Here is a 13,690-nt window from a genome sequence, read left to right as displayed (position 1 = left end):
AATTAACACAATAATGAGCTTTAGAAATAACCGGCCTATGAAAATAATCTCTTCTAATTCATTTCATCGCAAGTTTAAAAAAATTGGCGTAACAAAAGAACATTATTTTTCGTCGTTATTGCCCTTTTTACTCTTTTCGAGTCGTATCGAAAGAGATGATTTTCTACGTATTCAATTAAAAGAGTTATTTGTGAAATGTAACATATTTTGGAAAGTTTATATCGCCATTGTATTTTCTTGATTAACGATATCGTTGTCGTTTTTAAAAAGCAGACAATTGGTTTCATAAATTTCAAAATTAATATTATGGAAATAGTTTTGCCATTCTTGTGGCGCATCATTATAAATAGAAGTCTATTTGAAAGCAGTTTTAAACGTAACAAAGAGGTGTGCGGATTTGATCTTAACTCCAGTGATCCTTTTCGTAATCTTTTTTGGCTTTTGCATAAAGATCGTTCTAAGGTAACAAATGTATTTTTTAAAAATCAGTTCCGGCACGGAGTAACAAAATTTAAGTTTCTCAGTTTCATTCCAAGTATTAAGATTTTACTTTTTTTTGCAGAAATGATATTTAAATGCTTGGTATTCCTTTTGGCTGGCCAATATCTGTTTCTTAACGCCAATGGCAAGAAGAAACTCGGAGACTGTAAGAAAAAATAGTTTGTGATTTCATTTTGGATCAAAGCTACGTAAAAACTAAAATTTCAGTTTTCACGCTGCTACCAAATGTTTCGCAGATTTAAAAATTAACTTTTACAAATATGAATATCTAGTAAAAATTCGCAGCTGACCAAAATTGCGATCTAACTCTAATCTATTAAATTCACCAGCAAAAAGTTGATCCTACCAAGAACATAAAAATCTCTAAAAAATCTGATTTAGGTTTTGTCCCAACTAAATATTTTTTTTTTTTTAAATCAATTTATTTTTGAAATGAGTACACTATGTATATTAATTTATATATTTTACCTAAAATTTGAATTTTTTTGGAGAAACCTAGTCAAAGAAAGCGCGCCAGGACTATAAAAAACATAAAATACTTTTAAAATTAGTATTAATGCAAAAAAGTTTGTTTGATTTAATTTTTTTAAATGTAATAATTTATATCTATTCGGACTCAGTGTGCGACCGTCAAACGATACATCAATGCGAGCTCGTAGATTGCCAAAAAACAAATTTTACCGCTGATTGCCTCATGCCCTCTGACTGTCAAGACCGTCATCGTCACTTAGATGAATGCCGATTTCGGTGCTTGTGCCGAGTATCATCAGAGTATTATAGATACTGCATAAAAAAAACCGCAAAAGCATGTCGTCCTAACTGTCACATACAAAACTTAAAAGTATGTCTTCCTGAGTGTATGGAAGTCTACAAAAAAGTTCGTGCACTTCAATATTGTGTTTATGGGATAGACAAATAATAATCGTCGCCAATAAAAACTACTATTGAAACTTAATGTTTGAAATGTCACTTATTTTTTAGTTTGATAACTCATGGTGGAAGAGGGGGTTTCGAACAATGTGGTGTTTAAAGCGTCTGTTTTTAAAATGAAATATTGAGTTCGGGTGTCAAAAAAATTGCAGACTCGCGTGTTACGGTTTTATTCAAACTACTTTTGGAACAATTGAAAGTAGCAGATACTTCAAGGAGATATATTTATAAATAAAAATGAAATCTTCATGCGTTATTGATTTAATGAAATATGACTTAAAATAATATCTTCATGCGTTATTGATTTCTTATATAAAGATAAGGATATGGATCGGGATTACGATCATGATAGATAGATAAATCTATAAATATGCCTTTTGATTTTCTTATAGATATATCTATAGATAAATATGCCTAAATATATAAAAATAGATAGATCTATAGATATAAATAAAGATATAACTTTCGGTTTATCTATCTTTATATCTATAGATATACCAGTAAATATACAGTTAGTATATTGTTTTTTATTTTATTGCATTATTTTGTTTTCGTATAATTGATTTTTGTGTCAATTTGTTTTAACCCACGATTTTAAGTTTGGTATGTGGGGACATCCATGTTCTTTACATCCAACATCCGGGGACATTTAAAAACATTCGATTTCTAGCGATACACAAAGTATAGGTATTTTCTTAGAATATTTAAAACTTTGTGTTTTTAAAATATTTAATATCAAGTGGGAGTTTTTCACTACCTTAATAATGGATAAGTGGGGACATTTTCACACATCTTTAGGTGTATGTGGTTGAAATTATGAATAATAATAATTTTAATTTGTGGGGACTTCAATAATTATATTATTGGTTTGGTTTAGCGTTCTTTTATTGTTTTTCGCGTAAAATTATATTTTCTCGTGAATTTAATTTGTGGGGACTTCAATGATATTTTCGTCGAACAGTCGGGGACATTTATGAAGTCACACTTTAGATTTCCAATAAAATAATGGAATGTATCTAGAAAACATAAAATATTTACTATTCGTTTTAAATTTCTTCTACCTAGTCATTATCGTTACCCAATTTTTATTTCATCATTTTCTTTTTTAGTGATTTACTCATGTTTAAACAGTTTTATTACGATAATCATTTTCATGGTATTTTAATTCAGATTTAATCACCCTATTCGTGATTAAAATCCTTTGTTTTGTGAGTTTTATTATTAACATTTCGATATAATTATTTTCATCCCTTTTTATCTATTTATCATAAGTTCATGCTATTTATCACAAATTAAACAATTTGCCGTTTCAAATTTCCTCTAGACTCTAGATGTTATTAGCTTAGAGAAGCTAACTGAAATTGATAATACTATAAGACATCTTATCTCTGGGAAATCGTCCAAAAAGTATACTCGCTTCCCAGATCACTGGTTGAAACTCACATTAATTATTCTAACTATGCGCTGGTTTTGGCGTTTTAAATCATCATGGACATCCAATTTATAGTCTATTGCGCGTTATTTAACTTCGTACATTACAAAAAAAGATAAATCAGATATCGCATTGAGAAGTTTTCAGTAACGAGGCGGCAGATCGTTTAACCCTTCAGCATTTGTATGGAAAGTCATTAACTTTCGTATTCATTAATACCGTTGCCAAGGAACAATGAAAGCGTTTACTTCAGCGATTCAGAGATTTGAAATCCCTAAAAGAGAGTGGCCCCGAGAGCGCAGATATATTAATGAAACATCTGGATGATAATATATATCCTTATGGCCCTGGTTAACGGGAAAAGACTTCTTTATATGACTGGGCGAGATTCTACTATCGCGTACCAACGAAGCCTACCACAAAAGAACAATCTGAAATACGTACAAAATTGTGAAGGCTATTGGCCCCTATGGACAGCTTGTTTTTATTCATCAGCTCTTATCTTCTGGAAAAAGTGTTCTTTTCCAACGAAACCAATTTCTTGGAACATTTCCGACAGCTTTCTACAACTTTCTCATTCAAACGTTTTTACCAAAACCCGAAATTATTTCCGATTTTTCTGAAATTTAGGATTTAAAGCGATCCCACTCTAGAAATAATACCCTGAAAATTTTTCCACTCTATCTTTTGCAATTTCAGAAAAAAATGCGCAGTCAGACAATTCAAAACACCCTGTATTAATTTAAGTATTGCTTGTTAATAACATTTTTGAGTTTAAATACTATATTTCAATAAGAAAAACTGACATTTGATACATAGTTTACGTTTTTTACTTAATATCCTGAGTAGTTCTTTTGAAGGAATTTTTCATAAAATTCAGATATGGTTAATTCGATGAGCACCCGATGCTATATAAGATAGTAAGCTGAAATTCCACTGGAAACTGTTTTCCGCTCTTTGAACGCTAGGTGGTAGACGAAACGTTTCAATCAGTAAGTTGTAGAACATACTCGAAAACCTTTAATGGAGTTGGAATGGTCAAAATCGTATATTTTGTCACTGAAATAATAGGTCATGAAAAAAAAAGTTGGTACAACCGAAATGTTTTTACGCCTCATGTTATTGTAATGATTGACTGTGAAAAATGAACATGTTTTGAGCCAAATCATTGTTTTACCTTTACATTGAGTGTAAGAACAAGTGCAATTTTATAAAGAATTACAGTGGGACCCCCCACACGTTTTCTAGGGACAAAAAGTTGGTGTTTTTTACTAAACAAAAAAAGTAGTTTTTAGGGTCTACAAAATGTCCAATTTATGCCAACTGAATTTCCGAAAGCTTTTTTTGCACTTATGATTCGTTTAAAATTATAATAATGACACGCTTTTGGGACGATGACATTAAATTTACCTATGAGACAGAACAGGATAAGAAGTTACCGTTCATAGATATTTTAATAATTCGGGAAGGTGACAAACTTAATAGTAGAATGTACCAAAAACCAACTCATGCACAATCTTTTGTAAATTTTAAATCGTCACATCCCAGGAGTGTAAAGGTAGGAATAGTTGAATCGTTAAAACATCGGATTGGCCCATAGAAGATAAAGCGTTATATAAAAAACAATTATTGAATTGTAATTATCCTAATAAACTGGTAGAAGACATTTTTGCGGCAAATCTTGTAAAACATTATAAAAAATACACGGTAACGAGAAATAATAAAATATTATTGTTACCTTATGTAAAATCAATAACCGAAAAAACCAACCGCCAATTAAATCCATTAGGAATAAAACTTGTTGGCTCTAACCAAGGTTCATTGGGTTCGCTTCTTATTAAAAATAAACCAGATAATTTTTTTATGAAATGACTGAAATTGTATATGAGATCGGTTGCAAATGCGGGAAAAAATATATAGGTGAATCGAAGCGGTATTTAAATGTAAGGATTAAAGAGCGTAAGAATTGTGTAAAAGAGGGCAATAGGGAGAACGGGATAGCCGAACACATGTGGAGTTCTGGCGGCGACGGACACGCCATCAAGTGGGAAGAAGCGAGAGTGTTGGAAAAAGAAAAAAATTGGTTCAGTCGAACCTTCGAAGAAAGCATTTTTATTGCTGACAGAGGGGGTATGAACCTAAACGGGGTAAAGGTGAAAGTGAGTAATTGGGGCAGTTTTAAAAGGTTTTTAGGCCATAAAAAGGGAAGAGCTCGTTCAACAAAAATAACTGTACGCTGATTTTGCTATCTGTTTGTTGCATTTGGATTTTTCACCCTTTCTATCTAAGGGTTGAAAAGGAGCGAGTGGGCTCGAAAAGCTTCCCCAATATTCTTTTTTTATAAAAGTTTATTTTAAACCATGAAGTATCTGTCTCTATAGTATATTACTTGCTATTTACTAATTTCAACTAGTAGTTTTCTAGTCATTTTGCGATCGAATAATCCTCTGACCATTGCCACCTTCATTTGACTCTGTTTGACAATTACTTGATCAACCTTTACATCGTATTCATATTGCGATTTGATCTTTATCTCGTTAAATGTCAAGACTGAAAATTTCTCTGGCTCAGGCAAATTTATACCCGTACTTTTCTTAATTTTCAAAACACCACCTTAGGGCCTGGTGCAGAGACGTTTTGCGATTCCTGTTAATTTTAACAGGATCGCAATTTAGCGAGCTGTTTATTTTGCGATCCTCGCAATCGAACAGTTTAATGGTTTGGTTATATTAAAGATATTTTTATAATATGGTACACCAATAAAATAACGAATGAGAATAAGATTCATTACTATTATAAGCAAACATTTTCCGAAAAGAATTCTCTGTTAGAAAATGAGCCGTATCATTTAGTTTTTAGGAAAATATTTAATTCGAAACTTAGCTGATAGCAATTAAAATAAAACTAGTTATAACATAATCAATCAATAAAAAAACAGCAATTTCACGAGTGTACAAAAAATGGTAATTTTCTAAAGCAATTTCTAGCGAAATATCTTATATTATTATTATCTGGCATTTACATCAGACTAGTCCAGGTATCAATTGTAACAAATGATAAAAGCGTGTAGAATTAACTGACAAACACTTTTAAGGTAATACGTCTAATTGGCTCAGTAAGCTCTTGATGCATGCCAAATAAACTTGAATATTCCAATACATCTTTTATCGCAACTCCTAGTCTACCCGAGGAAAGGTTTTTTCTCGGTAGATGAATTGGAATAAACGCTGGTTGATAGCTAAAGATCTTTGATACACTGAACAAATTCACCATGTCATTACTGACTCATTAGTTAAAACCCACTGCATACACTACCAGCAAATAAGGATCTATAAATAAACCAAGGCTTAGAATACACCCAAAGTAGTAATGTATAAGATCCCCTATTATAATTTATTCTTACCTGTTAAATTGCTAAGAGTGTCTGGCTTATTTTTCTGTTTCGTAAATCCTGATTGTGGTTAGGCCTTGGCTCTGACAATAATTCGACAAAAAAATTTCGGAAAGCGATAATGAGCTAGAAACTCAAATTTTAATCATTTAAAAGATTCTGACCTACCGTGTTGTATTATTTTTCTTATTAAAGTAGGTTAAAGGCGTTTATTTCTCAATTAATTTCCCGAGCTCTTTGCGTACCACTATCCGCCATTGTTTTAGCGATATTTCGGCGGCTAGCGACTGCCGTAGACCTCTCGCACAATAAACAGAAGATTTTCCTGTTATTTTTGCGATCGCGATGTCTCTGCACACCGATTTGGCGTGAAGCTCGCGATTTTCCGAAACCACACCCCCTTTCTGTTAATTTAACGAGGAATCGCTATTTTGCGATTCTTAAAAACGTCTCTGCACTGGGCCCTAGGCCCTAAGACTCCTTTTTTAAAATTAATTCTTGACGCGTACCCTGTTAATGTTGAGAGGCTGGGTAAAGGAATCCCAAGTTGTTTTCTCACAAGTAGATACGCCATTTTATTAAAATAGCTCAACGTGAATGCTTTGGTTATATCTTCAGTTGTCCAAAATACCATTTTCTTGCCCTTTAATCGCTAAATCTGACTTTTTGTGAAAACTGTGATAAATATAACATTGCACTTACGATTAAGCTGGTCCCTTTTGGCTTTCTTTGTCTTCAAACGCTGAAGTTATTTTTTGAGTTGATTGTTGGATATCTGAAGAGCATTTTTTCCATTTTGAGTTTACTTCTTTTACTTTTTTTATTTAATTTGGTCTTGACGTAGAGAATCTGGATTGCAATTATTTCATTAAGTTGCTTTGTTTTTCCAAGTTGTTACTGTTACACGACTGTCACCTTGTTATATTTTGGTTATCTTTGTTTGTATCAAATACATGCCCATTCACTGAAATATTAATATTTTCTAACTCTACGTTAGAGCCGGTTAAATCCGCGTTTAAAACACTTTTGGCTTACTTCAGTTTTTCTCTTTTGTGAGCTCGTGATTGTCTTTCCCTTTTTGAAACATTAGCAATACAGACTAAAGCCTCTTTTGCCAGATTATTTTTTGGTTGATAACCTAATAATTCTGCTTTTAAATTACGCTCATAATCTTCTTGGGTAAAATGATTAGACCAAATGACACTTGTAGATCGATTGAATGAATCTTCTCTTCTACGTTTGTGTCACGGGATCGATACCCTCGCGTTTAACGAATGGTTTTAACTGAGCTATATGGTGTGTACCTTTAAGAACCGCACCAGTGATGCAGTCACGGAGAAGATATATTACCCTAGTTAACTTTTCATTATAGGTCGCTGACGAAAGAATGAGTCTTTTTCAGAACGTAATCCCCAACTTTAAATTCCTTATCGTCGTGCTTTTTATGATAGTTGGCTGCCTGTTTACTTAGAGCTTTTTCGAGAGTTAATTTAGCACGAGTAAGGAGAGCTTGGGCTTGATCGTTACTTATTTTAGTTTCAAGATCAAAGTGTGAACCTGACACAGGTTCTCCAGTTTCTCTGATTTCTCTACCAAAAAAAAATGCGAAAGCGAATAACCCGTTGAATCGTGGAGCGCATAGCCATTGCAAACTGTTGTAGGTGAACATACCAAAGATCGTGATGTTCCATAACGTATGCCGAAATCATGGCTGTTAAGTTAATATTTACGCTTTCTGACCGATTGGATTGTGGGTGAATTCACCAGTTGGATCCTTAGTTTTTAGGAGCCAAGTTAGTGCATTGTGGTCTAATAATACGCGGTTAATTAATTATTGTTCCCAAATTGTGGGCTAAATTAAATTTTAATGTAATAATTTGACTTCGTAACAAAAATCCATTCTGCTCTGAAGGAGCTCCAAATGCGAAGTGCCTCGAGTTCTTTTTTTCTCCGTCCTCAAGAATACAAATTTCAAATATCAACGGAACTTTTCCGTCTCTCCCCAACTGCCTTCCCTAAACTTCTTTAACCATGACATGCCTGAAGCGAATAAGCTTTTGGTAATAAAAGGAGATATGATTTTCTCCGAGACCATTATCCAGGCAAGATAACCAACGCGTGGTGTATCAATCGGCCCGCCAAAAGTACGCCACTGTGACTGAATACAATAAAACAATGCCAAGACGGCCCGAGCAGTCGCAAAGCCTCTCCCAATTTTCCCGAAACCCTTTCTTCAATTTCGCAAGCACCTGTCAATAGTTTTGCGACCAATTTATCATTTGGGCAAGTTGGGGGTTCTTCTTATTTTGGTATACCTATATTTCATACAATTTTAAAGAAGCAATATCTTATCCTTTAAAAAAAGATTTAATTATTAAAAGTTTGAATTTTACCTTTTATTTTAATTTTAATTAAAGAAATTTTAGTTAATTTATTTTACACTTTTTAACACTCCCCCCGAAATACGGCAATAGTATATCATTTTTGATTTCAAGCGCGTAGAGCAATTGTACTGGCCTGATTATCATCTACGCACCTTTTCGTCACGGCCGTAAAAGATTTTAGTGACTACATCGAGTTTTTATCCTCATGAAGAAGCATGACGTCACCAATTTCAATTAATCTATTTTCCTTTACGGTCGCGGCGTGATGGGCTGATCTTAGCTCCATCAAGTTCTCGTGTCTAAATCTTTTCCAAAGGTTTTGAATGAATTTTCGTCGGTATTTTAACCGTTTAGTTAATTCGACACGAGTGGCTGATAATTTGTCATTTGGAAATTTCTAAAAAGGGAGGCAAGTAATTCTTTTCCCAATTAAGAATTCGGCAGGTGTGAGCGGGATGAGTTCGTTGATATCGTTATAGACGTAGGTTAGGGGTCTGGAGTTGATCATTGCTAGCTCAGTGTCGGTTAGTGTCGTCTCCGTTTCCTCGTATGTTAATAAGGCTCTACTCAATACCTTTTTATTTCATTGCTGCCTCACATAGATATCAATGAAATATTAGAGATGGTCACGCCGCCGCCGCCGCTCCCAGCTGTAGGACCGATTTTGGGGCAGGAAGGGAAAAGGGGGACCACAAGGGAGGATCCCCTACCGGATTTTACCAGAAGAACCAATTTTTAAAAAAACCGTCGTTACCGAGATTCGAACTCACGGCCCTCCGCTTCCAAAACTGACGGCTTTACGATTTACCCCATCATCTAGCTCGTAAAACATGCTTCAAAACTTCTATTGTAAAATTGTTATAGATTGGAAGGCCTAATTGATAGGTGGCGCGAAAAGATATCTTGACCGCGAAAATTTAAATACCATGTAATATTTTTAGTCTTGCGAAAGGGAGCGTCCGTAATTTCGTGAGGCGATTTTGGCGATTTTCCGACCCCCCTCCCCCTTTAGTGAGATGTCGTGAGATTTGGCTCGCCTCTCCCTTCCCTGTAGAGTCTTCAACTGGGACAGTAGATGTCGGAATTGTATTAGACACTACGTTAATTGGGAGAGCTATTCAAATGACCGACTGAAAAATCATTTGAATTCCTTTTACTAATTCTAACTATTTTAAGTAAAACTCTACTGTTGATAACCAAACAGGACTTTAATAACGATATTTGTTAAATCAAATGGAGCTCCACTTTTCGGGGGCTTACAAATTCAAATCTAATTTCAAACTGAAAATCGTTAGAATTTTATTAACGTCGAAAGAGCGCGCGATCTTAAATAGCGAATTTAAAATCACGCGTCTAACGCCGTTTTTCTTCGATATATTATTATAACGCCTTTATTCTTGGTGCAAATAATATTTCATATTTTAACAAATCTTTTACTTTTTAATAATATAATTTTGACAGCGTTATATTTCCGAATCAATGGTACTAAATAAAGACTAAACAACAAAGTAGTAAAATATATTTTAGTTGATAATCATGTTTTACTTAATTTCACCCAGTGTTATCACAATTGTACTCTGTTTCTTGCGGGGAAAAAATTACGTGATATTTGCCCCAAATCCCCCCCTCTCCTCCACGTGAGATTGGGTGAGATTCAGCTCGACCCCCTCCCTCCCCTAAACGCCTCCCGTAATTTATGGACGCTCCCAAATACCATCCTGACCGCGAAAATTTAAATCTAAATTTAAAAACCTTCTAGTGCCAAATTGATATATATTGGAAGACCTAATTGATAGGTGGCGCGAAATACCATCTTGACCGCGAAAATTTAAATACTATGTAATATTTGCCCAACTTACCGTTTTCGGGAGTTTGTCTGTGTGTGGTAGATATTTTGTTAAAAATTAAGTCCAGTAACTTTAAAAAGCGGTAACGTTAAAAAAATATTATTGGATAGGTAAGGATAAAGTTGAATTATCCCTTCGGTGCGATGCTTACAACGTATGACCTAAAGTAACAAATAAGTGTGCATTTATCGGAGGCCGTTCTAATATGACCGAAAGTAACAAAGAAGAGTGACACTTATCGGAGTAATAGGCGATGCTTACAACGTATGAGCTGCAGTAACCAATAAGTAAATAAGTGTGACACTTATTGGAGGCCGTTCTAATATGACCGAAAGTAACAAATAAGTGTGACACTTATCGGAGACCGTTCTAATATGACCGAAAGTAATAAATAAGTGTGACACTTATCGGAGTAATAGGCGATGCTTACAACGTATGAGCTGAAGTAACCAATAAGTAAATAAGTGTGACACTTATTGGAGGCCGTTCTAATATGACCGAAAGTAATAAATAAGTGTGACACTTATCGGAGTAATAGACGATGCTTACAACGTATGACCTGAAGTAACAAATAAGTGTGACGTGCGATACTTACAACGTATGACCTGAAGTAACAAATAAGTGTGTCACTTATCGGAGGCAGTTCTAATATGACCGAAAGTACAAATAAGTGTGACACATAACGGAGTAATAAGCGATGCTTACAACGTATGAGCTGAAGTAACAAATAAGTGTGACACTTTTCGGAGTAATACGCAATGTTTACAACGTATGACCTAAAGTAACAAATAAGTGTGACACAAATAAGTTTGACACTTATCGGAGTAATACGCGATGCTAACAACGTATGACCTGAAGTAACAAATAAGTGTGACACTTATCGGAGGCTATTCTAATATGACCAAAAGTAACAAATAAGTGTGACACATAACGGAGTAATAGGCGATGCTTACAACGTATGAGCTGAAGTAACAAATAAGTGTGACACGTTTCGGAGTAATACGCAATGTTTACAACGTATGACCTGAAGTAACAAATAAGTGTGACACAAATAAGTTTGACACTTATCGGAGTAATACGCTATGCTAACAAAGTATGACCTGAAGTAACAAACAAGTGTGACACTTATCGGAGGCCATTCTAGTATGACCAAAAGTAACAAATAGGTGTGACACTTACCGGAGTAATAGGCGATGCTTACAACGTATGACCTGAAGGAACAAATAAGTGTGACACTTATCGGAGGCCGTTCTAATAATACTGAAAGTAATAAATAAGTGTGACACTTATCGGAGTAATAGGTGATGCTTACAACGTATGAGCTGAAGTAACAAATAAATAAATAAGGGTGACACTTATAGGAGGCCGTTCTAATATGACCTAAAGTAATAAATAAGTGTGGCACTTATAGGAGGCCGTTCTAATATGACCGAAAGTAATAAATAAGTGTGACGTGCGATGCTTACAACGAATGACCTGAAGTAACAAATAAGTGTGACGTGCGATGCTGACAACGTATGACCTGAAGTAACAAATAAGTGTGTCACTTATCGGAGGCAGTTCTAATATGACCGAAAGTAACAAATAAGTGTGACACTTATTGGAGTAATAAGCGATGCTTACAACGTATGAGCTGAAGTAACAAATAAGTGTGACACTTATCGGAGGTCATGAATTTCTCTCTGACATTTTCCAAGGCCGTTCTAATATGACCTGATGTAACAAATAAGTGTGACACTTATCGGAGGCCATTCTAATATGACCAAAAGTAACAAATAAATGTGACACTTATCGGAGTAATACGCGATGCTTACAACGTATGACCTGAAGTAACAAATAAGTGAGACACTTATAGGAGTAATACTTGATGCTTACAACGAATGACCTGAAGTAACAAATAAGTGTGACACTTATCGGAGTAATACGCGATGCTTACAACGTATTACCTGAAGTTACAAATATGTGTGACACTTATCGGAGTAATACGCGATGCTTACAACGTATGACCTGAACTAACATATAAGTGTGACACAAATAAGTTTGACACTTATCGGAGTAATACGCGATGCTAACAACGTATGCCCTGAAATAACAAATATTTTTACAGATTCCTTAATCACCTTGTTTTTTATAATTAGTGTAACCAAAATAATGATCTTTTTAGGTATATTTGCCAAATTATGATAAGCCACATTTCGAATGATAAAAGAAACTTTAAAGCTTCAATGTTAAAGCATTTTATCATTAGAAATTTGGCAAATATACCTAAACAAATCACTAGTTTATTTAATAAAGAAAAAATACGTACATAGGTTAAATTAAATAGTGTCAAATAGAAAAATATATACGTAGGTTAAATAGAATACAAAAAAATCTTTACATTTACATACACTGTAAAAAAAGCATTCAATTGCCTCTCAAATTTAACTAACAACATTTAGTTTTGAACAATCCTTCGTATTAGCTTTCAAAATTAACTACTACTATTCAAATTTGACCAACTCTTAATATTGGAGTTCAAATTTAACAACTATAACTCAACATTGATTGCTTCTTCATATTGGCGCTCAAAATTAAATATCACCATTCAATTTTGATAATTAATAATGTTAGCATTCAAAAATGCCAGTAACACTCAAATTTGAAATAGCCTTGTATGTGCGTTCTCATTTAATTGCCAAAATGTATTGTTGATAATTAATCATGTTAGCATTGAAAAATACCACTAACACTCAAATTTGAAATAGTTCTATTTAGGTGTTCAAATTTAATTGCCAACATTCATTTTTGAAAAGGCATATATTTTGTTAAGATTAAAGTTATTTATCAATAGTTATTCGAATTTGAAGCTTTATAGCATAGAAAAGAAGTTTATTTGTTAAAAGCCATAGTTTTCCATTATAATTGCTTGTCAACCAATAGATTTCAATTATTAAAGGTGTTGGTATATTTAATATTTTTGTTCCATGACAACTCAACCAGAGGTGTCCACCCTACCATCTTACATTTCGCTAAAACAATAAGCCATTTAGGCTACCATAGAGCTTTCTAGCGGCCAACGCGAGAAGCTCGCTTAACTACTGGATTTTCGTCTGCTAATTAGCAGACACCGTGTTCACATTTACCAGAAACCGCTTCAGAGCGATTCGAAGCGCTTTCGAGGTGTAAAAATGAACATGGTTTAAGCCTCGGATTCCAAGGCTTA

The 13,690-nt window shown here is 34.1% G+C and overlaps 1 long non-coding RNA gene across 1 annotated transcript; it reads left to right on the top strand.

Annotated features, from left to right (window-relative positions):
• The first annotated feature begins 352 nt into the window (after positions 1–352).
• On the top strand, positions 353–1,456 carry LOC149937534 (uncharacterized). Its single transcript, XR_016482377.1, has 3 exons — positions 353–462; positions 563–646; positions 1,122–1,456. It is a non-coding gene; the product is annotated as an uncharacterized LOC149937534 (long non-coding RNA).
• The last annotated feature ends 12,234 nt before the right edge of the window (positions 1,457–13,690 follow it).

Source organism: Leiobunum rupestre, chromosome 7 (assembly GCF_980474605.1).
Source record: "Leiobunum rupestre chromosome 7, qqLeiRupe1.1.hap1, whole genome shotgun sequence".
NCBI lineage: Eukaryota > Metazoa > Arthropoda > Arachnida > Opiliones > Sclerosomatidae > Leiobunum > Leiobunum rupestre.
Note: the sequence above shows the minus strand (reverse complement) of the source record. Positions and strands in the feature narration are given on the sequence as shown.